The sequence below is a fragment of the Bombina bombina genome, chromosome 5, assembly GCF_027579735.1.
Source record: "Bombina bombina isolate aBomBom1 chromosome 5, aBomBom1.pri, whole genome shotgun sequence".
Classification (NCBI taxonomy): Eukaryota; Metazoa; Chordata; class Amphibia; order Anura; family Bombinatoridae; genus Bombina; species Bombina bombina.
In genome coordinates this window covers 1,085,501,076-1,085,528,986 of record NC_069503.1, presented here as the reverse complement: position 1 = coordinate 1,085,528,986, position 27,911 = coordinate 1,085,501,076, and the positions used below count along the sequence as shown (strand labels likewise).

General features: G+C 38.5%; 2 protein-coding genes across 2 annotated transcripts in view; one reads left to right on the top strand and one right to left on the bottom strand.

The window, feature by feature from the left end:
* TG (thyroglobulin) overlaps positions 1 to 27,911 on the bottom strand; it is a 535,242-nt gene that overhangs the window by 145,342 nt on the left and 361,989 nt on the right. The window lies entirely within an intron of this gene.
* The window catches only part of SLA (Src like adaptor), a 94,647-nt gene that overhangs the window by 52,862 nt on the left and 13,874 nt on the right, over positions 1 to 27,911 (top strand). The gene's annotated exons all lie outside the window — the stretch shown is intronic.

The window sequence follows — 27,911 nt, the reverse complement described above, 5'->3', positions numbered from 1 at the left end:
TCTATGGGTGTATGTATGTGTGCGTATCTATGGGTGTATGTGTGCGTATCTATAGGTGTATGTATGTGTGCGTATCTATGGGTGTATGTATGTGTGCGTATCTATGGGTATATGTGTGCGTATCTATGGGTGTATGTATGTGTGCGTATCTATGGGTGTATGTATGTGTGCGTATCTATGGGTATATGTGTGCGTATCTATGGGTGTATGTATGTGTGCGTATCTATGGGTATATGTGTGCGTATCTATGGGTGTATGTATGTGTGCGTATCTATGGGTGTATGTAGGTGTGCGTATCTATGGGTGTATGTAGGTGTGCTTATCTATGGGTGTATGTAGGTGTGCTTATCTATGGGTGTATGTAGGTGTGCTTATCCATGGGTGTATGTAGGTGTGCTTATCCATGGGTGTATGTAGGTGTGCGTATCTATGGGTGTATGTATGTGTGCGTATCTATGGGTGTATGTATGTGTGCGTATCTATGGGTGTATGTATGTGTGCGTATCTATGGGTGTATGTGTGCGTATCTATGGGTGTATGTATGTGTGGGTATGTGTGTGCATCTATGGGTGTATGTATGTGTGTGTATCTATGGGTATATGTATGTGTGGGTATGTGTGTGCATCTATGGGTGTATGTATGTGTGTGCATCTATGGGTGTATGTATGTGTGCGCATCTATGGGTGTATGTATGTGTGTATATCTATGGGTGTATGTATGTGTGTATATCTATGGGTGTATGTATGTGTGCGCATCTATGGGTGTATGTATGTGTGCGCATCTATGGGTGTATGTATGTGTGTGCATCTATGGGTGTATGTATGTGTGTACATATATGTGTGCATCTATTGGTGTATGTATGTGTGTGTATGATTGCGTATCAATGGGTGTACATCTATGGGTGTATGTATGTGTGCATCTATGGGTGTTTATATGTGTGCGTATCTATGGGCGTATGTATGTGTGGGTATCTATGGGTGTATATGTGTGTGCATCTATAGGCATATGTATGTGTGCATATCTTTGGGTGTATATGTGTGTGCATCTATAGGTGTATGTATGTGTGCGCATCTATGGGTGTATATACTGTATGTGTGCATATGTGTGTGCATCTATGGGTAAATGTATGTGTGCGTATCTATGGGTGTATGTATGTGTGCGTATGTTTGTGCATCTATGGGTTTTTATATGTGTGCATCTATGGGCGCATGTATGTGTGCATCTATGGGTGTTTATTTGTGTGCATCTATGGGTGTTTATTTGTGTGCATCTATGGGTGTATATGTGTGCGTATGTGTGTGCATCTATGGGTGTTTATATGTGTGCATCTATGGGTGTTTATATGTGTACATCTATGGGCGTATGTATGCAGGGGCAAAACTACATGGTGTGCAGAGGCCGCAATTGCGACTGGGCCCCCAAGGGTGGGGGCCATCTTCAAAAAAAATAATAATAATTTTTAATAAAAAACGTTGACCTGCCACTGTCTGCACTGATATCATGTGAGTGTGACATGATGCTTCACTAGTATCCCTGACTACAGGGGTTAGTCTTTATGTTTTACCCATTGGTGTTTCTGTGTGTATGTATGTATATATGTGACTGTGTGTGTGTATGTATGCGTGTGTGTGTGTGTATGTTTGTGGAACCAGCAAATTACAGACCTTGTTACTACAGCATGGGGGGAGGGGGTAAACAGTGTCACTATACAGTACCACTATATACAGTACGGGGGGCTGGACCATGTCACAGACTACTGTGGTCACTTTATAAAGTACTGGGGCAGGTAGGGGCAAGCCAGCCATCTCACCGGCAGATTACAGACTGTGTCACTGACTCACTATATTCAGTACTGGTGGGTTAAACAGTGTCACTATATACAGTAATAGGGGGTCAGACCATCTCACAGACTGTGGGCACAGGGTTCCTCCTTTTGCAAACATGTAATCTGATTCACATTTTTTTTCTGTATTAAATGTTAAAGAAAAAAAGATATGTATCAAATTCACTTTTTGTGTGTGGGGGGGGGGGGCTTTCTTAGATTCTTGCACCTGGGCCCTGTGCGTATGGGTGTGCATCTATGGGTGTATGTATGTGTGCGTATGGGTGTGCATCTATGGGTGTATGTATGTGTGTGCATCTATGGGTGTATGTATGTGTGCATCTATGGGTGTTTATATGTGTGCATCTATGGGCGTATGCATGTGTGCATCTATGGGCGTATGCATGTGTGCATATGGGTGTACAATGAAAGTGCAAACCATTAATGCATTGCCGGAGGCTGTTGATACATTGAAAAAAATGACACCCTGCTCATCTAGGTATAAAAGAGGAAAAATTTACTTTTTCGATCCATTTCTCATTAAAATTTAAAAACTTGAAAATTATGCAAGTGTTTCATGTAGAAATAAATTGTAATATGTAATATTTATTGTCCCATGTATAAGTATAGTTGCACTTATGTTCTTATGGAGATATATCAGTATGTATTTACAAATAAAAAATATATGCAAGCACATATCTACAAAACTCAAACTAGACCTATGCCTAGGGCAGCAATATATATCACATATCTTAATAAAGTAGAAAATATAATTATAATAAAAAATAGTATTTGCTTATAGTTAAAAAATATGTACCTTTGTTTTTGTTTCTCTTTAGAGGTGATCACAGGTAAGGAGCTCAGACGTTAAACGTACATTTTATAGTGTAAGGTCAGGTTATCATAACAACGTTAACACAGCGTTAGGTTACACCTACACGAAAAGAGCGACTGCGTGCTATTTCAGTGGAAACACGGTACTGAAATGGAGCCGTAAACTACTTTTAGCTGTCGGCCACTTTAGTAGCTTAAGGCTTATTGGAAACGAGCCCTAAGTCTGCCCTTTGTATATATAGCCACACCTGGAATTATATCACAACAGATAATCAGTCAAGGGAAAGAGGTACTAGTCTGAGAAGGGGATGTTTCTTGTCCTCTGCTTGTTAAATAAATGTAAAGTCTAATTTCTTACAGCTCTTTATTGTTTTACAATTTTGGGCTGACATTGCTTATTAGGCATACAGCTTTAATATACTTCTGATTTCACATCACTTCCTGAGGATTTTATTTCAAAAGTTACAGCTGCAAAGCGTAAAATAAAATGAAAAAAAAATCAATAACTAAACAAAGACAAAATTGCTAATCCTCCATCTGTCAAAATCAAACTTGGGTGTGTCACAAGCAGTAAATGTCAGGCAGAGTGTTGAATCTAATTATCTTTACCTAAAGCACAGAACATTTTAACTGCCTTTACTCAATGAATGAAAATACGGTTTAACCATAAAAACAATTTTTCCTAAAAAAAAAAAAAGAATTAAATACAAAGTCATCCCTTTGACTACCATAGGACTTCATTATATTGTAGTTATTTCTAAAGTCCAAGGGGTTAAATGCATGATAGAAATATTTTCACAAGCTTTCATTAAAGGGATATGAAACCCATTTTTTTCATAATTCAGACAGAGAAACTAAATTTATGCTTACCTGATAAATTACTTTCTTTTACGATATGACGAGTCCACGGTTTTCATCCTAACTTGTGGGATATTAACCTCCTGCTAACAGGAAGTGGCAAAGAGCACCACAGCAGAGCTGTATATATAGCCCCTCCCCTTCCCCTCCACCCTCAGTCATTGGGCCAAAGGTATAGGAAGAGAAAAAGGAAAGGCTAAAAAAGGTGCAGAGGTGACTGAAGTTTACAAAAAATATAAAGAAAAACTGTCTTAAAAAGAACAGGGTGGGCCGTGGACTCGTCATATCGTAAAAGAAAGTAATTTATCAGGTAAGCATAAATTTAGTTTTCTTTTACAAAGATATGACGAGTCCACGGATTTCATCCTAACTTGTGGGAAACCAATACCAAAGCAATAGGACACGGATGAAAGGGAGGGACAAGACAGGAACCTAAAAGGAAGGCACCACTGCTTGAAGAACCTTTCTCCCAAAAATAGCATCAGAAGAAGCAAAAGTATCAAATTTGTAAAATTTGGAAAAAGTGTGAAGGGACGACCAAGTCGCAGCCTTACAAATCTGTTCAACAGATGTATCGCTTTTAAAAGCCCATGTGGAAGCCACAGCCCTAGTAGAATGAGCCGTAATTCTCTCAGGAGGCTGTTGTCCAGCAGTCTCATATGCCAGGCGGATGATACTTCTCAGCCAAAAAGAAACAAAGGTAGCCATAGCTTTCTGACCCCTACGCTTTCCAGAATGAACAATGAATAAAGAAGAAGATTGACGGAAATCCATAGTTGCCTGAAAGTAAAACTTTAAGGCACGGACCACATCCAAATTATGCAACATACGCTCCTTCTTAGAAGAAGGGTTAGGACATAAGGAAGGAACAACAATTTCCTGATTAATATTCTTATTTGAAACAACCTAAAAACAGAACTTTCCAGGATAACAATTTGATATCCATGGAATGCATGGGTTCAAACGGAACACTTTGAAGAACTCGAAGAACTAAATTCAAACTCCAGGGAGGAGTAATGGGTCTAAATACAGGCTTAATTCTAGATAAAGCCTGACAAAAAGACTGAACATCTGGTACATTTGCCAAATGTTTGTGAAACAGAATTGACAAAGCTGAAATTTGTCCCTTTAAGGAACTTGCTGATAACCCTTTCTCCAATCCTTCTTGGCGAAAAGACAGAATCCTAGGAATCCCAACTTTACTCCATGAGTAACTCTTGGATTCACACCAATAAAGATATTTACACCATATCTTATGATAGATTTTTCTAGTGACAGGCTTTCTATAACAAAGTATTGATGACCGAATCAGAGAATCCTCGCTTCGATAAAATCAAGCGTTCAATCTCCACACAGTCAGCTGCAGAGAAATTAGATTTGGATGTTGGAAAGGACCTTGAATGAGAAGGTCCTGACTCAATGGAAGTTTCCATGGTGGCAATGAGGACATGTCCACTAGATCCGCATACCAAATCCTGCGTGGCCATGCAGGCGCTATCAGGATCACTGAAGCTCTCTCCTGTTAGATTTGAGCAATCAAACGTGGAAGGAGAGGAAACGGCGGAAACACATAAGCTAGGCTGAACAACCAAGGCACTGCCAATGCATCTATCAGTTCGGCCTGAGGATCCCTTGACCGGGATCTGTATCTTGGAAGCTTGACATTCTGTCGAGATGCCATCAAATCTAATTCCGGTCTGCCCCATCTGAGAATCAATGAGGCAAATACCTCTGGGTGAAGTTCCCACTCCCCCGGATGAAAGGTCTGCCGACTTAGAAAATCTGCCTCCCAATTCTCTACTCCTGGTATGTAGATTGCTGACAGATGACAAGAGTGGGCCTCTGCCCAACTGATTATCTTGGATACCTCTATCATCGCTAAGGAACTCCTTGTTCCCCCCTGATGATTGATAAATGCCACAGTCGTGATGTTGTCCGACTGGAATCTGATGAATTTGGACGAAGCCAAGTGAGGCCACGCCTGAATATTGCTCTCAGTTCCAGAATATTGATTGGAAGTAGAGACTCCACTTGAGTCCAAACACCCTGAGCCTTCAGGGAGTTCCAAACTGCACCCCAGCCTAGAAGGCTGGCATCTGTTGTCACTATCACCCACGAGGGTCTGCGGAAACAAGTCCCTCGGGACTGATGATCCAGCGATAACCATCAAAGAAGAGAGTTTCTGGTCTCTTGATCCAGATTTATCTGAGGAGATAAATATGCATAATTCCCATTCCACTGTCCCTGATTCCCTGATCCCCAACTCAGAGCACTGTGAGGGAACATCGGAAATAGCTAATAAAGCATCAGAGGATTCAGTATTTACATTAATACTTGACCTACTGCGTTTACCCTGCAACACTGGTAATTTAGACAATACCTCTGTAAGGGTAGTTGACATAACTGCAGCCATCTCCTGCAGAGTAAAGGAATTAGACGCACTAGAAGTACTAGGCGTTGCTTGTGTGGGCGTTAAAGGTTGTGACACTTGGGGAGAATTGGATGGCGTATCCTGATTCTCTTCAGACTGAGAATCATCCTTAGGCACACTTACTTTATTTAAAATATGCTTTTTACATTGTAAAGCCCTTTCAGTACAAAAGTTACACAATGTTAGAGGGGGTCGCACAATAGCTTCTAAACACATAGAACAATGAGAAACCTCAATGTCAGACATGTTGAACAGACTAGTAATACCACAAAAGTCGTTTAAACACTTATTTATAGCATAAAATAAACATTAGAAAAAACGCGTACTGTGCCTTTAAGAAAAGAAAAAGTGAACAATTTTTCCAAAATGTACAAAAAACGTTAAATTATTCCCAAATTTAACTTAAATATCGTTGGTTAATCCAAAAATTACTGCACCCAGAAGCAAGGGCAGAAATAAGGCTTTAGAAGTACTTATATCAACATCTAATCAAAAGATAGATAAAAATACCCTCTACACCTTGCCACAGCTCTGCTGTGGCACCTACCTGCCCACAGAGTACTTTGAATCAAGTTTCCAACCCTTCAGACCAGCTACACAGTCCAGGAGCCACCGAGTCACTGTTTGCTGCTGCTAAGCCTGAAGGAAAATACGCCAAAATAGGCTCCGCCCCTTAAGGTCAAAAGTTGGAGTAGGCCAAAACAACACTGCATACTCCAGTAACACCCCTCTTATTAAAATAGGTTTAACTGCTTACCCCATCCCCATACAGGGAAATAATGCCAGCCAGTTCTGATACACCAAGTCTCCTCAGAAAAAAAGGCTGCACATACCTTAATGCTGCTTGTAGCATGAAACCGGTCTCCACACTGAAGATGTCTCATGGTTACCTTCAGAAGTCTTGTGGGAACCAGAGTGGATCTTAGTTACAAATGCTAAGATCATCAAACCTCAGGGCAGAAATCTTCTTCCATATCCCCTGAGGAAAATAGTACGCACCGGTACCATTTAAAATAAAAAACTTCTTGATTGAAGAAACTAAAACTAACACCTCACTTTACCATGTCTTCCTAGTATAACACAGGCAAAGACAATGACTGAGGGTGGAGGGGAAGGGGAGGATCTATATATACAGCTCTGCTGTGGTGCTCTTTGCCACTTCCTGTTAGCAGGAGGTTAATATCCCACAAGTTAGGATGAAATCCGTGGACTCGTCATATCTTTGTAAAAGAAATACAACTTTCTAATTTACTTCTAGTATCATTTTTTATTCATTCTCTTGGTGTCTTTTGTTGAAAAGCACGGCCGTATGCTTAGGAGCCGGCCCATTTCTGGCAGCAGTTGCAAGAATGTTATCAATTTGCAGCACTATTTATTGTCATGTAGTGCTCTAGATGCCTACCTAGGTATCTCTTCAACAAAGAATACTATAAGAACAAAGAAAAGTAAATTGTACCTTTTTTTATGGTATGCTCTGTCTGAATCTGAATTTAAACCTCTAAATTTCTACCTGTTTCTAAGCCACTACAGACAGCCTCTAATCACATGCTTTTTTATTTGTTTTTCACATCAGGAGACTGCTAGTTCATGTGGGCCATATAGATACATTGTGTTAACGCCCAAGGAGTTATGTAAGAGTAAGCACAACACAGTACTTAATGCAAGTCAATAGATAATAAATAAAAAATCATGTGATCAGGGGGTTGTCAGAGGATACTTAGATACAAGGTAATCACAGAGGTAAAAAGTATATTAATATAACTGTGTTGGTTATGCAAAACTTGGGAATGGGTAAATAAAGGGATTATCTATCTTTTAAAACAATAACAATTCTATTGAAGACCCTTTGATGCTGAACTGAGATACAGTAGAAGCAGATGTCATGATTTCTAGATGTTTTATGCAAATGACCTCATTAGCTAAATCAGTGATTTTTAACCTTTTTTTTTGCCGTGGCAAACTTTTTTACATTAAAAAATCCTGTGGCACACCACCATCCCAAAATTTAAAAAAAAATCACACATTGTAGCCTAATACAGCATATATATATATATACACATACACACAAACACACACATACTGTATGTATTGTGCTGTTATGCCATGCCTCCTACAAACTACCCCTGCACTGGGAGTAAAAACAAGCAAAGTTTAAAAAATATGTCACACTGTTGTCAGTCTGCTGTGGCACACCTGAGGATCTCTCACGGCACACTAGTGTGCCACGGCACACTGGTTGAAAAACACTGAGCTAAATAACTACTTTATACTCTTTATAAATGGAGCCATTGTTCTAGCTAATATAAGTCTATGCTGTCTGGTATAAAATTGTATCTATTAATTCAAGAACTGCATTGGTAAACTGCAGTAATGGTTAAATAAATTATGCAGGGTTAGTTGCCTTATATTAAAGGGATATGAAACCCAATATTCTTTCATGAATCGGATAGAGCATGCAATTTTAAGCAACTTTCTAATTTACTCCTATTATAATTTTTTCTCTTGGTATCTTTATTTGAAAAAGCAGGAATGTAAGCGTAGGAGCCATCTTATCTTTGCTTCAGAACCCTGGGTAGCACTTGCTGATTGGTGGCTACATTTACTACTAAAGAATACCAAGAGATCAAAGCAGGTAACAGATGTAAAGTGGAAGATTATTTAATATCTGAATCATGAAACTTCATTTTTACGTTGCTGCCTCATTAAAGCCCTCGTCTTGAACCAAACACATCAACTTTTTTTGAGACTGCAGTCAAAGAACCAGGACACTAGTTATGTTGAAAGAGTTCAACTGAAACTCTAATGCTCATAATCCAACACATACTTAAAGGGACAGCAAACACCTTGAGATGTTTATATAAAATGTTGTTATGCAAAATGAAAAAACTGCAAAATATTTTCATTATTTATTTTGCTCCATTTTCATGTAATTTAGCTCTGAAAATGGAGCAATTTCTAATTCTCCAAACATTAACCCCTTAACGACCGCGGACGTGCAGGGTACGTCCTCAAAAAAAAGGCAGTTAATGCCTGAGAACGTACCCTGCACGTCCTCAGTGTGGAAAGCAGCTGGAAGCGATCCTGCTCGCTTCCAGCTGCTTTCCGGTTATTGCAGTGATGCCTCGATATGGAGGCATCCTGCAATAACCGTTTTAAGCCATCCGGTGCAGAGAGAGCCACTCTGTGGCCCTCTCTGCACCGGAGATCGGTGGCTTATAGCGTTGGTGGGTGGGAGCCGGACCGGGAGGCGGGTGGCGGCCATCGATGGCCCTTCGTGATGTGGAGGGGGGCGGGATCATGGGCGGGGAGGCCAGGGGGCGCGCACTGACGCGCGCACGTGCACGGGAGGGCGGGGGCGGGCGCGTGCACGGGGAGGGAGCGGGTGGGAACCGCTACACTACAGAAAAAAATTGTAGGAAAATGATAAAAAAAATGGTAAAAAAATAAACAAATCAAACAAAAAAATAAATCAGTTAGGTGGTGGGTGTTGGGCTGTGAGGAGGGGGAAGCTACACTACAGAAAAAACGGGTAAAAAATAAAATAAAACATATTTTTTTGCAAACTGGGTACTGGCAGACAGCTGCCAGTACCCAAGATGGCCCCCAATAAGGCAGAGGGGAGGGTTAGAGAGCGGTTTTGGGGGGATCAGGGAGGTTGGGGGCTAAGGGGGGGATCCTACACAGTAGCATATGTAAATATGCTAAAAAAAATTTTTTATTTTAGTACTTTTATTTTAGTACTGGCAGACTTTCTGCCAGTACTTAAGATGGCGGGGACAATTGTGGGGTGGGGGAGGGAAGGGAGCTGTTTGGGAGGGATCAGGGGGTGGGATGTGTCAGGTGGGAGGCTGATCTCTACACTAAAGCTAAAATTAACCCTGCAAGCTCCCTACAAACTCCCTAATTAACCCTTCACTGCTAGCCATAATACACGTGTGAGGCGCAGCAGCATTTAGCGGTCTTCTAATTACCAGAAAGCAACGCCAAAGTCATATATGTCTGCTATTTCTGAACAAAGGAGATCCCAGAGAAGCATTTACAACCATTTGTACCATAATTGCACAAGCTGTTTGTAAATCATTTTAGTGAGAAACCTAAAATTGTGAAAAATTTAACGTTTTTTTTTATTTGATCGCATTTGGCAGTGAAATGGTGGCATGAAATATACCAAAATTGGCCTAGATTAATACTTGGGGTTGTCTACTACACTACACTAAAGCTAAAATTAACCCTACAAGCTCCCTAAAAGCTCCCTAATTAACCCCTTAACTGCTCGGCATAATACACGTGTGGTGCGCAGTGGCATTTAGCGGCCTTCTAATTACCAAAAAGCAACGCCAAAGCTATATATGTCTGCTATTTCTGAACAAAGGGGATCCCAGAGAAGAATTTACAACCATTTATGCCATAATTGCACAAGCTGTTTGTAAATAATTTCAGTGAGACACCGAAAGTTTGTGAAAAAATTTGTGAAAAAGTGAACGATTTTTTGTATTTGATCGCATTTGGCGGGGGAATGGTGGAATGAAATATACCAAAATTGGCCTAGATCAATACTTTGGGATGTCTACTAAAAAAAATATATATAATATATATATACATGTCAAGGGATATTCAGCGATACCTGAAAGATATTAGTGTTCTAATGTAACTAGCGCTAATTTTGAAAAAAAATGGTTTGGAAATAGCAAAGTGCTACTTGTATTTATGGCCCTATAACTTGCAAAAAAAGCAAAGAAGATGTAAACATTGGGTATTTCTAAACTCAGGACAAAATTTAGAAACTATTTAGCATGGGTGTTTTTTGGTGGTTGTAGATATGTAACAGATTTTTGGGGTCAAAGTTAGAAAAAGTGTGTTTTTTTCCATTTTTCCTCATATTTTATAATTTTTTTTATAGTAAATTATAAGATATGATGAAAATAATGGTATCTTTAGAAAGTCCATTTAATGGCGAGAAAAACGGTATATAATATGTGTGGGTACAGTAAATGAGCAAGAGGAAAATTACAGCTAAACACAAACACCGCAAAAATGTAAAAATAGCCTTGGTCCCAAACAGACAGAAAATGGAAAAGTGTTGTGGTCATTAAGGGGTTAAAGGGTTACTAAACCCAAAATCTTTTTTTTTCTATTTATTTTGCTTCATTTTTTAGATATCCTTAGTTAAAGAAAAGGCAATGCGCATGGATGAGCCAATCACATGAGGCTTCTATGTGCAGCAACCAATCAGCATCTTCTGAGCATATATAGATATACTTTTCAGCAAAGAATATCAAGAGAATAAAACAAATTACATAATAGAAGTAAATTAGAAAGATGTTTAAAAGTGCATTCTTTTTCTGAATCATGAAAGAAAAAATGTGGGTTTCATGTCCCTTTAAAAGCACCTTGCTGACTTCTCAAGGCTATGTCTGTTATACATCTGTCCTGAAAGGGACAGTCTACTCCAGAATTGGTATTGTTTTAAAAGACAGATAATCCCTTTATTACCCTATCCCCAGTTTTGCATAACCAACACAGTTATCTTAAAGTGAAGGTAAACTTTGATGAATGAAAGCCCGTTTTTTAAAAACACTATTAAAAACAGGGGCACTTTCATTCATCAAAGTTTACAAAGCAGCCGTTTTGATTAAAAACTTACCTCTCTTCTTTGCACAGCCAGAGCAGCTTCTCCCACACGGAGATCCTCTCTTCACACGTCATCAATGGCTAATCCAGCTTCCTCCAATCACGGCTTTCCCCCAGGGTAGTCATTGCCTGAGGCCATGCCATGATTGGAGGAAGCTGGATTAGTCATTGATGACGTGTGAAGAGAGGATCTCCGGGTGGGGGAATTTGCTCTGGCTGGGAAAAAAACAAAGGTACGTTTTAAAACAAAACGGCTGCCTTCTAAACTTTGATGAATGAAAGTGCCCCTGTTTTTAATAGTATTTTAAAAAAAAAAAAGGGATTTCATTCATCAAAGTTTACCTTCACTTTAATACACTTTTTACCTCATATCTAAGCCTCTGCAGGCTGCCCCCTTATCTCAGTTCTTTTGACAGACTTGCATTTTTGCCAATCAGTGCTGACTCCTAGGTAACTCCATGATGTGAGCACAATGTTATCTAATATAGCACTCATGAACTAATGCCCTCTAGCTGTGAAAAACTATCAAATGTATTTAGATAAGCATCGGCTTTCAAGGGCTTAGAAATTAGCATATTAGCCTACCTAGGTTTAGCTTTCAACTAAGAATACCAAGAGAACAAAGCAAATTTTGATGATAAAAGTTAAAAATTGAAAAGTTACTAAAAACTGCATGCCCTATCTAAAACATAAAAGTTTAATTTTGACTAGACTTTAATTGACTTTAACTGATGATAACTGTGAAAAAAATAATTTTTACTAACGTTACAACAGTGGCTAGTCTTGTTGTCCGAAGACTAAAGCCCAGATGTGCTCCTCCAAATAAGGCAAATGTAGGGTGGAGTTTGTGTAAAAAAATAATAGCAGTTAAAAGAATGTTGTTGTTTTAAAAACATTAAGACCTGGCTGATATGTTCTTCTATAGCAACATAACAGAAATGCTGTTTACTGTCCCTTTAAGGTGAATCATTTCAGCAGAAATTAAATAGCTGAATTGCAAATAATCTGCATAGAAAACAAATGGCCCCACTGCATGATGGGATCATATTTAAAATAAAAAAAATAAGGGAAACTTAAAATGTATTACTTGGCTTTACATTATTAATAAGAGGAGGGTTTACCATAATCTGCAAAAATCTAAGTAGACAAGTGCAAATGTAGCACACAGTGGAAAGGTTTCTTCCTGTTTCCCTGTATACCGAGAAAAACAAAAAACCTCAAAAGTTATCATGCAAATGACAGTTCTGTAAACTGCATGTTTTGTACAGTGCGCTGCAAAGAGTTTGCTGTTGAACACTTTTGACTACCAGAGACAGGTGTATCACATTTTTACATAATGCAGAGCAATACATTGAGGCAGATAAGGGGTTACATTTTTAAAAAGTAATATTGATATTATTATACATTTAGGGTCAGATTACAAGTGGAGCACTAAATATCGCTTTCTTTGTAATACCAGTGCGCGCTAATGTGCGCTGATATTACAAGTTAACAACAATGCAAATGCTTCCTCGTGTTCACATTGCTGGGAAGTATTTTGCTCACGAGAGCGCGCTTCCATTGGCTCCTATGGGAGCCTCATTCTGATGCCGTCAGAGACAGCATCAGAACTTCAGCGAAGGGGCTAAGTAGTGCAGCGATGGCAGAAAATATAACATTTAAATATATATGCTGATATACATATATATTTACTGGGAACACACAGTTCCCATTTACCGCAATGTAAAATAACTTTTCAGTGCCGTTTTTTTTCTAACACCCAACTCCCACCAACTTAAACCCCAAAATACTGCCAAGTGCAGTAGATTTAAAACAAAATAAAGATAGCTATATGCTTGATTTATTGCGTTTATTATGCTTTTAATGAGATATTTTAATGCAAAAAATTAAGCTAAATAAATGCATGCTCTATTTTATTAGAGCATATTTGCTTCGCATTACTGATACACGTTTTGTGCTTAACAAAGGGTTTGAACATATACTGTAGTTAAACTGTGACTTAGAAGACGCAAACATATAGCTCCTAAACAGGAATCCTTGTGTAATCGGCCAGTACGTGTGACTAACTCTGATTAGATTACCGACGAGTCATTTTTGCAGGAGAATATCTATTTAATAGCATAATCGACTTTTTAATCTGAGGAAGATTGTGGATACTTGCACGTAAATATAATATATATACACAATAAGGCTAGATAAAAAGGTGATGTGGTTGGTTTGTGTACTAATCATAAAATTAACCAGTTAATTTCCTTTATATAGACTGGATAAAAAAAAACCCAGAGAGGATGATATAATAGCTTTCAGGAAGGAAATCTTGTTCAGGAACTAAGGATCCCTAAAACAGGAGAAATTAAAGGGTCCTCTAATGAAATAGCGGCGCACTCTAATTAGTTATAACCTACAATTTTTGCATTACTGAACCTAAATAACTACATTTTTAATCCCCTAAAAGGGGTTAAACACAAAAAATGTTGGTGGACAAAATGCAACAAACATAAGCATTAGGGCCATATAGTCTCACTTATGCAGTTTCTATAAACCAGTGATGTTGCAATGCTCTTATTGGGGGATTGTCATTGGTTGGAAGCCATGCCCGGTTGTCTCTTTAGTGTAAATGTCCCAGGTTTCAAAGTAAAACCAGACTCTACCTACAGCCTGCCTCAATGGTACACCCAACCCTGTCAACAGAATGCTGCTATATATTTCAAATTCCATTAATGCCAAATCTATAATAGAAACAATGTAAAAAATTAAGGGATATGAACCCCAAAAATGTAATATTCTTCTTATCAACTTTGCTTCATTCCATGCTATTCTGTTTCTGTTTTAAAGAGATACCTAGGTAGGCATTCGGAACACTACATGGCATGAAATAGTGCTGCCATCTAGTCCTGTTGCAAATAGATAACATTAACTGCAAAACTGCTGCCTTATAGTGCTCCAGAAATGGGCCGGCTCCTAAGCATAGATCCCTGCTTTTCAACAAAAGATACTAAAAGAATGAAGAAATATTGATAATAGAAGCAATTAGAAAATTGCATGCTCTGTCTGAATCATGTAAGACATTTTTTGGGCTCTAAGCTACATCACTAAAATTACAGAGCAGAACCTGTCTGAATACAGTAGACCGTTATATACCATTCCTAATGACAGGACTGACCTTAGGTGATCTATTGCTATACAGAAATTGAAACATGTAAGTGGATTTGCCCATAGAAGAGGTAAGCATATGGTAAGCATATGGTCCCTGAGAATAAAATGTGTTTTGGGAGGCATATGGGCAACATAAATACTGATTTGTGACTAAAACCACAATTATTGTTTCTATGGTATTTTTATAGAATACATTACCTACAGTGGATTTTTTTTGTAAGTGGCTGTAAAAAGCTATGTCTATTCTTAATAACTGAGGTATAATCAGTGAACACATATAATTGCCATTTATTTAATGGTGTCTAACAGAAATAAGAGCTCCTATGAAGTTCAGTTGAACTGGGTGTTGCTAAATTCTCACATAATTAGTATTGAGATCTTGTCAGACAAGGACATAAAAGTCCCTACAAAAATTAAGCAAAAATTAAAGGGACATAATACTCATATGCTAAATCACTTGAAACTGATGCAGTATAACTGTAAAAAGCTGACAGGAAAATATCACCTGAGCATCTCTATGTAAAAAAACATAATTTATGTAAGAAGTCCTGATAAATTCATTTCTTTCATATTAGCAAGAGTCCATGAGCTAGTGACGTATGGGATATACATTCCTACCAGGAGGGGCAAAGTTTCCCAAACCTTAAAATGCCTATAAATACACCCCTCACCACACCCACAATTCAGTTTAACGAATAGCCAAGAAGTGGGGTGATAAGAAAAAAGTGCGAAAGCATATAAAATAAGGAATTGGAATAATTGTGCTTTATACAAAAAAATCAAAACCACCACAAAAAAGGGCGGGCCTCATGGACTCTTGCTAATATGAAAGAAATGAATTTATCAGGTAAGTTCTGACATAAATTATGTTTTCTTTCATGTAATTAGCAAGAGTCCATGAGCTAGTGACGTATGGGATAATGATTACCCAAGATGTTGATCTTTCCACGCAAGAGTCACTAGAGAGGGAGGGATAAAATAAAGACAGCCAATTCCTGCTGAAAATAATCCACACCCAGAATAAAATTTTAATGAAAAAACATAAGCAGAAGATTCAACTGAAAACACTGCCTGAAGTATGTTTCTACCAAAAACTGCTTCAAAAGAAGAAAACACAACAAAATGGTAGAATTTAGTAAAATTATGCAAAGAGGACCAAGTTGCTGCTTTGCAAATCTGATCAACCGAAGCTTCATTCCTAAACGCCCAGGAAGTAGAAACTGACCTAGTAGAATGAGCTGTAATCCTTTGAGGCGGAGTGTTACCCGACTTAACATAGGCATGATGAAATAAAGATTTCAACCAAGATGCCAAAGAAATGGCAGAAGCTTTCTGGCCTTTTCTAGAACCGGAAAAGATGACAAATAGACTAGAAGTCTTTCGGAAAGACTTAGTAGCTTCAACATAATATTACAAAGCTCTAACAGCATCCAAAGAATGCAATGATTTCTCCTTAGAATTCATAGGATCAGGACATAATGAAGGAACCACAATTTCTCTACTAATGTTGTTAGAATTCACAACCTTAGGTAAAAAATTCAAAAGAAGTTCGCAGCACCGCCTTATCCTGATGCAAAATCAGAAAAGGAGACTCACAAAAAAGAGTAGATAATTCAGAGACTCTTCTGGCAGAAGAGATGGCCAAAAGAAACAAAACTTTCCAAGAAAATAATATAATGACCAAAGAATGCATGGGTTCAAAAGGAAGAGTTTGAAGAGCCCCCAGAACCAAATTCAAACTCCAAGGAGGAGAAATTGACTTAATGACAGGTTTTATACGAACCAAAGGTTGTACAAAACAATAAATATCAGGAAGATTAGCAAACCTTCTGTGAAAAAGAACAGAAAGAGCAGAGATTTGTCTTTCAAGGAACTTGCGGACAAACCTTTATCTAAACCATCCTGAAGAAACTGTAAAATTCTCGGTATTCAAAAAGAATGCCAAGAAAAAAGATGAAAAAGACACTAAGAAATATAAGTCTTCCAGACTCTATAATATATCTCTCTAGATACAGATTTACGAGCCTGTCACATAGTATCAATCACAGAGTCAGAGAAACCTCTTTGACCAAGAATCAAGCGTTCAAACTCCATACCTTAAAATTAAGGTTTTGAGACAGAAAGACTGGTCTTAACGGAAGAGTCCACGGTTGGCAAGAGGCCATCCGGACAAGATCCGCATACCAAAACCTGTGAGGCCATGCTGGAGCTACCAGCAGAACAAACGAGCATTCCTTTAGAATATTGGAGAATACCCTTGGAAGAAGAACTAGAGGCGGAAAGATATAGGCAGGATGACACTTGTAAGGAAGAAATAATGCATCCACTGCCTCCGCCCGAGGATCCCGGGATCCGGACAGATACCAGGGAAGTTTCTTGTTTAGATGAGAAGCCATCAGATCTATTTCTGGGAGTTCCCACATTTGAACAATCTGAGGAAATACCTCTGGGTGAAGAGACCATTCGCCCAGGTGCAACGTTTGGCGACTGAGATAATCCGCTTTCCAATTGTCCATACCTGGGATATGAACCGCAGAGATTAGACAGGAGCTGGATTCCACCCAAACCAAAATTCGAGATACTTCTTTCATAACCAGAGGACTGTGAGTCCCTCCTTGATGATTGATGTATGCCACAGTTGTGACATTGTCTATCTGAAAACAAATGAACAACTCTCTCTTCAGAAGAGGCCAAGACTGAAAAGCTCTGAAAATTGCACGGAGTTCCAAAATACTGATCGGAAATCTCACCTCCTGAGATTCCCAAACCCCTTGTGCCGTCAGATACCCCCACACAGCTCCCCAACCTGTAAGACTTGCATCTGTTGAGATTATAGTCCAGGTCGGAAGAACAAGAAGCCCCCTGAACTAAACGATGGTGATCTGTCCACCATGTCAGAGAGTGTCGTATAATCGGTTTAAAGATATTAATTGAGATATCTTTGAGTAATCCCTGCACCATTGGTTCAGCATACAGAGCTGAAGAGGTCGCATGTGAAAACGAGCAAAGGAGATCGCATCTGATGCGGCAGTCCTAAGACCTAAAATTTCCATGCATAAGGCTACCAAAGGGAATGATTGTGACTGAAGGTTTTGACAAGCTGATATCAATGTTAAACTTCTCTTGTCTGACAAGGACAGAGTCATAGACACTGAATCTATCTAGAAACCTAAAAAGGTTACCCTTGTCTGAGGAATCAATGAACTGATTAGTAAATTGAACCTCCAACCATGAACTTGAAGAAACAACACAAGTCGATACGTATGAGATTCTTCGAAAATGAGAAGACTGAGCAAATACCAAGATATCGTCCAAATAAGGAAATACCAAAACCCTGTTCTCTGATTACAGAAAGAAGGGCACCGAGAACCTTTGAAAAAAATTCTTGGAACTGAGGCTAGGCCAAACGGTAGAGCCAAAAAAACTGGTAATGCTTGTCTAAAAAGAGAATCTCAGACACTAAAAGTGATCTGGATGAATCGGAATATGCAGATACACATCCTGTAAATCTATTGTAGACATATAATGCCCTTGCTAAACAAAAAACAGGATAGTCCTACAGTAACCATCTTGAATGTTGGTATCCTTACATAACGATTCAATATTGATAGATCCGGAACTGGTCTGAAGGAATTGACCTTCTTGGTACAATGAAGAGATAAAATAAAACCCCAGCCCCTGTTCCAGAACTGGAACTGGCATAATTACTCCAACCAACTCTAGATCTGAAACACATTTCAGAAATGCTGAGCCTTTGCTGTGTTAACTGGGACACGGGAAAGAAAAAAATCTCTTAGCAGGAGGCCTTAACTGAAGCCAATTCTGTACCTTTCTGAAACAATGTTCTGAAACCAGAGATTGAGAACGGAATTGATCCAAATTTCTTTGAAGAAAACGTAATCTGCCCCATACCAGCTGAGCTGGAATAAGGGCCGCACCTTCATGGGTACTTAGGAGCTGGCTATAGATTTCTATAAGGCTTGGATATATTCCAAACTGGAAATAGTTTCCAAACTGATACCGCTCCTGAGGATGAAGGATCAGGCTTTTGTTCCTTGTTGTGAGGAAAGGAACAAAAAAGATTATTAGACCTAAATTTACCTTAGATTTTTTATCCTTTGGTAAAAAAGTTCCCTTCCTTCCAGAAACAATTGAAATAATAATTTAATACCCTGGAAAGAAAGGGAAAGCAAAGTTGACTTAGAAGACATATCAGCATTCCAAGTTTAATCCATAAAGCTTTTCTAGCTAAAATAGCTAGAGACATATACCTGACATCAACTCTAATGATATCAAAAGATGGTATCACCAATAAAATTATTAGCATGTTATAGAATAATAATAATGCTATAAAATTATGATCTGTTACTTGTTGCGCTAAAGCTTCTAACCAAAAAGTTGAAGCTGCAGCAACATCCGCTAAAAATATAGCAGGTCTAAGAAGATTACCTGAACATAAGTAAGCTTTTCTTAGAAAGGATTCAATTTCCCTTAAATAAAGTACTATCTGCCGTAGGAATAGTAGTACATTTAGCAGGAGTAGAGACAGCCCCATAACCTTAGGGATTTTGTCCCAAAAAAACTCTAATCTGTCAGATGGCACAGGATATAATTGCTTAAACGTTTAGAAGGAGTAAAAGAATTACCCAAATTATTCTATTCCCTGGAAATTACTTCAGAAATAGCATCAGGGAGATTAAACACTTCTGGAATAACTACAGGAGATTTAAAAACCTTATTTAAACGTTTAGATTTAGTATCAAGAGGACCAGAATCCTCTATTTCTAATGCAATTAATACTTCTTTAAATAAAGAACGAATAAATTCCATCTTGAACAAATACAAAGATTTATCAGTATCAGAATGATGATGTTCATTTAAAAATTCATCTGAAAAAAGAGAAGTTTTAAAAGACTTTTATGTAAACTAGAAGGAGAAATAACAGACATAGCCTTCTTAATGGATTTAAAAAATAAAATCTCATATGTTTATCAGGAACACTCTGAAAATTAGATGTTGACGGAACAGCAACAGGTAATGTAACAGTACTAAAGGAAATTTTATCTGCATTAATAAGTTTGTCATGACATGCAATACAAACAACAGCTGGAGAAACAGATACCAAAAATTATAGCAGATACACTTAGCTTGGTAGCTCCAGCACTAGACAGCGATTTTCCTGTAGTATCTTCTGACTCAGATGCAACGTGAGACATCTTGCAATATGTAAGACAAAAAAACAACATATAAAGCAAAATTGATCAAATTCCTTAAATGACAGTTTCAGGAATGGGAAAAAATTCCAAAGAACAAGCTTCTAGCAACCAGAAGCAATGAAAAAAATGAGACTAAAATAATGTGGAGACAAAAGCGACGCCCATATTTTTTAGCGCCAAATCAGACGCCCACATTATTTGGCGCCTAAAATGCTTTTGGCGCCAAAAATGACGCCACATCCGGAACGCCGACATTTTTGGCGCAAAATAACGTCAAAAAATGACGCAACTTCCGGCGACACGTATGATGCCGGAAACGGAAAAGAATTTTTGCGCCAAAAAAGTCCGCGCCAAGAATGACGCAATAAAATGAAGCATTTTCAGCCCCCGCGAGCCTAACAGCCCACAGGGAAAAAAGAGTCAAATTTTTGAAGGTAAGAAAAAATGATTAATTCAAATGCATTATCCCAAATATGAAACTGACTGTCTGAAAAATAAGGAAAGTTGAACATTCTGAGTCAAGGCAAATAAATGTTTGAATACATATATTTAGAACTTTATAAACAAAGTGCCCAACCATAGCTTAGAGTGTCACAGAAAATAAGATTTACTTACCCCAGGACACTCATCTACATGTTTGTAGAAAGCCAAACCAGTACTGAAACGAGAATCAGCAGAGGTAATGGTATATATAAGAGTATATCGTCGATCTGAAAAGGGAGGTAAGAGATGAATCTCTACGACCGATAACAGAGAACCTATGAAATAGACCCCGTAGAAGGAGATCACTGCATTCAAAAAGGCAATACTCTCCTCACATCCCTCTGACATTCACTGCACGCTGAGAGGAAAACCGGGCTCCAACTTGCTGCGGAGCGCATATCAACGTAGAATCTAGCACAAACTTACTTCACCACCTCCATCAGAGGCAAAGTTTGTAAAACTGAATTGTGGGTGTGGTGAGGGGTGTATTTATAGGCATTTTAAGGTTTGGGAAACTTTGCCCCTCCTGGTAGGAATGTATATCCAATACGTCACTAGCTCATGGACTCTTGCTAATTACATGAAAGAAAGGAAGATATTTTACCTCACAAACTCCTCAGCTCAGCAGAGTAAGTTCTCCCAGCTGCAGGTAAAAATAAAAAAAAATGAAGAAATGAACAGCAGCCAATCAGCATCAGCAGTGCTGAGGTCATGAACTCTTACTGTGATCTCATGAAATTTGACTTAACTCTCATGAGATTTCATAGTAAGCTTCCTTTACCTGATTGGTGAAATAGCATGAGAGTGCATGATGCTCATCCTTTCAGCTGTCCCAGGACAGACATACTAAAATGCTGCTTAGAAATCCTTTACAATGGGAGGTGGCTACTGAGGAACTTTTGAGGTAAAATATCTTACTTTTTTACATAGAGATGTTCAGGAGATATTTTCTAGTCAGCTTTTTACAGCTATGCTGCATCACTTTCAAGTGTTTAAACATTTGGGTATCATGGCCCTTTAAGCAAAAAGTTAAGTGCTTTTTGCTCTTTAGTATTTAAAGGGACTTTAAAGTAAAAATTAAACACCTTTCCAATATACATCTATTAACTTAATTTGTTTTGTTCTTTTGGTATCATTTGATTAAAAAGCATACCTAGGTAGGCTCAGGATCAGCAATACACTACAGAGAGCTAGCTGCTGATTGGTGGCTGCACATATATGCCTCCTATTATTATTATAATACTTTATTTATGAAGCGCCATCATATTCCGTAGCGCTGTCCATGGATACAGTTCATTTAAACAAAACAATGTAAAACTTCTAAGAGACAGGACAAACACATACAGGAGGAATTGAGGGCCCTTTTCCTGTGGAAACTTACAATCTAGAAGGGTAGGAGGTTGAGAAACAGGAGGTGAGGACTGCAAGATTGAGAAAGATGTTAAGAGAAATATTATTGAGTTGGGTATCATTGGCTCACCCAAAGGGCTCCATTTAATAAGCAGTGGATAAGACTGCTGCTCTTTAACCTGTTCGCCACCTTTTAGGTGGAGGATTGAAATCATCCCGATACGATTGGGATGACTGACAGCCCCTGCTAGGATTGGCTGCCAGTGAGCAGTCGGGGGCAGCATTGTACAAGCATTTAACTAGGGTAAGCTGTCAGCATTTAGTGATGTCGAGTGGACATGATTTGCTATAGCCAATAATTTTCGCTCGACAATTGGTAAATTCTCGGTAGTGAATTTTTGCTCCTTCAACAAAGGATACCAAGAGAATAAAGCAAATTTGATAATAGAAGTCATTTGGAAAGTTGTTTAAAATTGTATGTTCTATCTGTATCATAAAAGAAAACAACTGATATAAAAAAGTCACATGTTACAGAAATACAAGCTAAAGCTTGTTTAATCCCATTATACAACTATGGTTTTATAGATAATCTCACCCGAGTAGAGATGAGTGGAGACCTAACTGCCCAATAATCTACCTAACACGTCTCTCGCAAGTACTGTGAGGTCCCTCAAGGAAGTTTAGAAAGGCAAATTTTAGCTTGAGAGGTGTTTATCTCACTATACCTGGAGGTGAAGGAGGAAACATATCTTAAAGCAATGCACTGGACTTTAGTCCATTCTATTAATACCACACTGAAGAGTTATTGCCCTGGACTTATCTAAATGGTAGCTCACTATTCACTGAAAAGTTTCTATCTGTACCCCAGGGTGGCATGATGCTACAATGTATTTAGATAATTATGTTGCTTAATACATCTACTAATGACCTGCACCAGGGGTTACAAACTTAATAATGATACAGTTAATAGTGATAGTTTTCGCTTATCTTCATCTGTAATATGTATCATGTATTGCATTGACAAGGTGTTATATTTCTCTTATGCTCTTGCCTTTACTGTCTAGTCTGGCATTTCGTGCCCATTCTTTAAGGATGGCCCTTAGATTGGCCTCCTTCTCTTTCTGAGCTTGACAGTTTTTCCGCATATAGAAATTATACATTTGGATCTATCATCTAACAAACCATGTTCTAATATGCCATTTAATAATACGTTTCTAACATTATTAATGTTTTGTCTATAAACCGCTATGTCAAAATATTAAACACGCTATACATATTGTGGATTGTTTCGGTTGCTATTAGCAACAAGTACACACAGACGTCCCTGATAGTAATCTGTATGCGTGATTAAGTCACTCCCTACTCTGACGCGTGTGGCTATCCGACGTCGCTATGGCAACGCCGTGCCATGCGTCATCACGCTAGGCACGCAGCGTGCGTACGTGACGTCATTGCCATGGATGGGAAGACGCGAGTGGAGGCATGGCGGTAATTAGTTTGCTCACATCTTTAAAAGGGGTATGTTTTTAAATGTGTGTCATATTGATTTTAAGTGTGCTGCATATTCGTTTGGTTACATGCTGACATTTGACAAAGGCACATATTGGTGCCGAAACGTTCTGTCTTTTTAATGATTTCTAAATAAATTGTTATATTTTACAAAGACCAGTGAGTGCCTGCATTCTGTGGACGTTGTAAATATATATATATATATATATATATATATATATATCTGATACTGTTCATGTAAAATACATACCTACATCTATATATCTATAGAATAAATATGCAGTTATAGTAGGTATATATATATATATATATATATATATATATATAAATATGTGTTTATGAATAAAAAGGACATTTCCTATAAGTGAAGAACATTGGAATCGGAGTAAATATACAGTATCTATACCTACATAATAATATATTGTACAAAAATACCATTAGATATATGTTGAAATATGTATTTATGAATACATAGAACTTATTCTGCTATGTGAAGAACATTGGAATGTGAAATATTAATTTTTCATGTTGGGTTAGTGCACTTGAGAAAATGTGATCAGGTTTGTGGATTTTAGAGTAGGGTCTTAGGTTGTTTTTACTTTATGTACTCCATTGAAGTCTATGGGAAAATACATTAACATGGTCACAATATTGTAACTTTGGCTTTTTGTGTCTAGTGAGCGCGGTAGCAATTTTTTTTTTATTTTAACTTGTAAAATGCAAAAACGCCAAAGTTAAGTGCAGTTAGCGTGTGAGCGGTGTTGGTAATTAGCTATCCACTTCTGATCTAGCCTCACATGGCGCCAGTATTGACTAAGAACAAAAGTGAAACATACTTATTTGTTGAGACAGGAATCAACCAGCTGACAAAAAAATGTCAAAACGAACGTTTGTTTAGCGCATTTCTGATTAATGCAAAAATGAGAGAAAACTGGTTCACAACATTTGAGCACATTTTGCTATTATGGGAATAAATATTGCATTAAAGGGACAGTATACACAAAGTTTTAAATAACTACATGTAATAGACACTACTATAAAGAAAACTGATATAAAAATCCTGTATAAAACCATTTAAAACTTCCTTAGAAGCTTTTGAAAGGGGCTGGGAATTCAGGAAGAGCAGAAACTCCCCCCTCCCCCTTCCATGCAAATGAAAAGACCCATTAGACAAGAAGGAGCCCGCTTGAATCTATAGACATCAGTATATATCTAAAACTTTTGGGGCTTGGTTAGGAGTCTGAAAATCAGCACAATGTTATTTAAAAGTAAGCCAAACTATACATTGATACAAAAACACTCCAAGATAGGCAATATAAATGTATAAATGGATCATCTACAAAACATTTATGCAAAGAAACATCATCTAGTGTACAATGTCCCTTTAATGCGCTAATGGTAAAAAAAAACATTTATTTTATTGCAGCAAAATATGTTAATTATGGATATATGACATCACTCTGTCAAACCTTATTGATATATTTTACTGAAAAGAGACTAAAATGTGAAGTTATACACTCGCATGTAACATAAGTGCTTCCTTTACGCTGCATTGGCCAATATGGTATAAATTGTCTTTTTAAATTGAAAACATTTGAGAAAAGTCTTGACAGGCATTTTTTCCTTAAACTATCATTACATAATCTTAAACAGGTGGGTACAATAGCAATGTATATTTAAAGTAGACAAGTGCGTTTGGCATTCGTTTTAAAAATAAATGCCGAATATGGCTGCGGTTATAGCATTTATCTCTTTTCGGAAATGGATTTATGGATTTACCCAGATCTTTGTGTGTTTCACTATTATATGAAGAAATCCGGCACCAAATGTAGACGAATGCCAATACCTGCGGCCATATTCAGCATTTATTTTTTAAAAACGAATAGGTCATTATCATGATTTACAGTCTCAGAACACCACTTTAACACGTGAGAAAAGATAAAGGGCAATATGATGAGTGGAAAGTTATCTTTTGCGCGCAAGCGATATCAAGTTTTTGCGTTTGCGAGCAAGTTAAATTGTGCTTGTATTACAAGTTGAAAGTAAACGTGATCCCTTGTGCACAATTGAAGTTAATGCTCGTCGGGATAGCACATCCTCAAAGTTCTGGTTAACTGTTTCGTAAAACAAAAAAGTGTCACAAAACAAATCAAAAATACATTACACAATACAGTTACACTCATAATAACACTATAATAAAAATAATTTAAAAAAAAAATATTGCACAAAAAAAAAAAGGATCTGATATGAGATCTCAGGTGTTAAAAAATAAAAGAGGCTGTAACATTGACATACATACATATACATGTCTAAATAGCAATAGCACTTAGGGCGCCATTTATTAAGCAGCGCAAGTTAAGAAGCAGTGAAATCATCCCTATACGATATAATCAGGATGATTGACAGCCCCTTCTAGCGGCAAACGGGCAAATTAGCGCCTATAAAATTAACCAGAGATCAGGTCTCTGCTTAATTTTATAAATGTGCCCCAAATGCCCCCAAAATCAAGTGTAATATACTTTATTTAAAAATAAAGATAGAAACATCTTTATTTTTTAATAAAGTTTCTGCACTTAGTGGTTTTCAGGGGCTAAAGTTGGTTCCCTGTGTGTTCCCGGTCAATATATATGTATATGCTTATAAACATAAATTTATGTGTTAATATGTGTATATACCTACCTCCTTCGCTGCGCTAGTTCTGATGCCATGTCTCACGGCATGAGAATGAGACTCCAAGGTCGGATTGGCCTACCAAAATACCAGGAGATTTCCCAGTGGGCTGCAGTAGCTGGGCTGGAAAAGCTACAATTTAAAGGGGTGTCCTTTGCTGCCTTGCTTCCTTATTTCCTTTCTTCAGACACCCCTGCCCTCATTCTTGGCGACTTTAACATCCCTCTTGACAATCCCACTGCCTCCTCTGCAAAACAACTTCTTCAACTGACTTCCTCTTTCGGCCTGTCACAATGGACTGACTCTCCCACTCACAAAGATGGTCATTCCCTTGATCTGACTTTCACCTATCGATGCACTCTTTCAAATTTAACAAACTCCCTTTTTCCTCTCTCTGACCATCATCTCCTAACTTGCAACATCACTTCCCTACCTACAACTCCCCCTCCCTCTACCCCTCACACCAAACTTCACAGAAGCACTAAGTCACTAGATCTGCATCAGCTCGCTAGCTTTCTCAAACCTCTCCTCTCATCCATCACCTCCTTTTTTTGCCCTGACCAATCTATCTGCCAGTATAATTCCACCCTTACATCGGTCATTGACACTCTGGCCCCTCCAACCTTAGCTCAGAAGCCACACTCTCATCCTCAGCCCTGGCATACTCCTCTGACACGATACCTACGCAGATGCTCCCGTACTGCTGAGCGACATTGGAGGAAATCTCGGAGTTCAGATGACTTTCTTCACTACAAGTTCATCCTGAACTCCTACTACTCTGCCCTTAATCTTTATAAGCCACAATATTTTTCTAATCTCATCTCTACTCTTTCCTGTAACCCTAAACGTCTGTTCTCCACGTTCAACACTCTTCTCCACCCACCCCCACCTCCTAACACAACCTCTCTCTCAGCTCAAGATTTTGCCAGCCACTTCAACAACAAAATTGACTCCATCAGAAGTGAAATCAGCTCTCAACATACTTCCAATCTCCCACCCCCTCAAAAGCTCACGATCACTCAAAACCCAAATATCCAAAAATGCAGCTCTTTTGCCCCTGTTAATGAGGACGACGTTTCTGCCCTTATACTGTCCTCCCACCTCACTACCTGTCCCCTCGACCCCATCCCCTCACAGCTACTCCCCTCCCTCTCTCCTACCCTCACCCCCATACTCACACACATTTTCAACCTCTCCCTCAGCACTGGTATATTTCCCTCATCTTTAAAACATGCACTGGTCACACCTATCCTCAAAAAACCTTCCCTCGATCCAACCCCCCCTTCCAATTACCGCCCTATTTCCCTACTCCCTCTTGCCTCAAAGCTCCTCGAAAAGCTAGTTTACGCACGTCTATCCCATTTCCTTACACTAAACTCTCTTCTTGACCCACTGCAATCTGGATTTCGTTCCCATCACTCTACAGAGACAGCAATTGTCAAGGTTATCAATGACCTACTTACAGCAAAATCCAAAGGCCACTTCTCTCTGCTTATCCTCCTTGACCTGTCTGCAGCCTTTGACACTGTTGACCACCCTCTTCTGCTCCAAACCCTCCAATCCTTCAGCATCTGTGACACAGCTCTCTCGTGGTTCTCTTCCTATATGACTAACCGTACATTTAGTGTAGCCTTCTCCGGAGCATCCTCTGCCCCGTTACCACTTTCTGTTGGGGTACCTCAAGGCTCTGTCCTTGGTCCCCTTATCTTTTCAATCTACACATCCTCACTAAGTTCCTTAATAAAGTCCCATGGGTTTCAATACCATTTGTATGCTGATGACACCCAAATCTACCTCTCTTTACCAGACCTACCTCCTTCCTTACTAACCCGTGTCACTAACTGTCTTTCTCACATCTCCTCTTGGATGTCCTCTCACTACCTTGAGCTAAATCTCTCCAAAACTGAACTCCTTATTTTTTCTCCTTCTTCCATCCCCAAAATTTCTATAA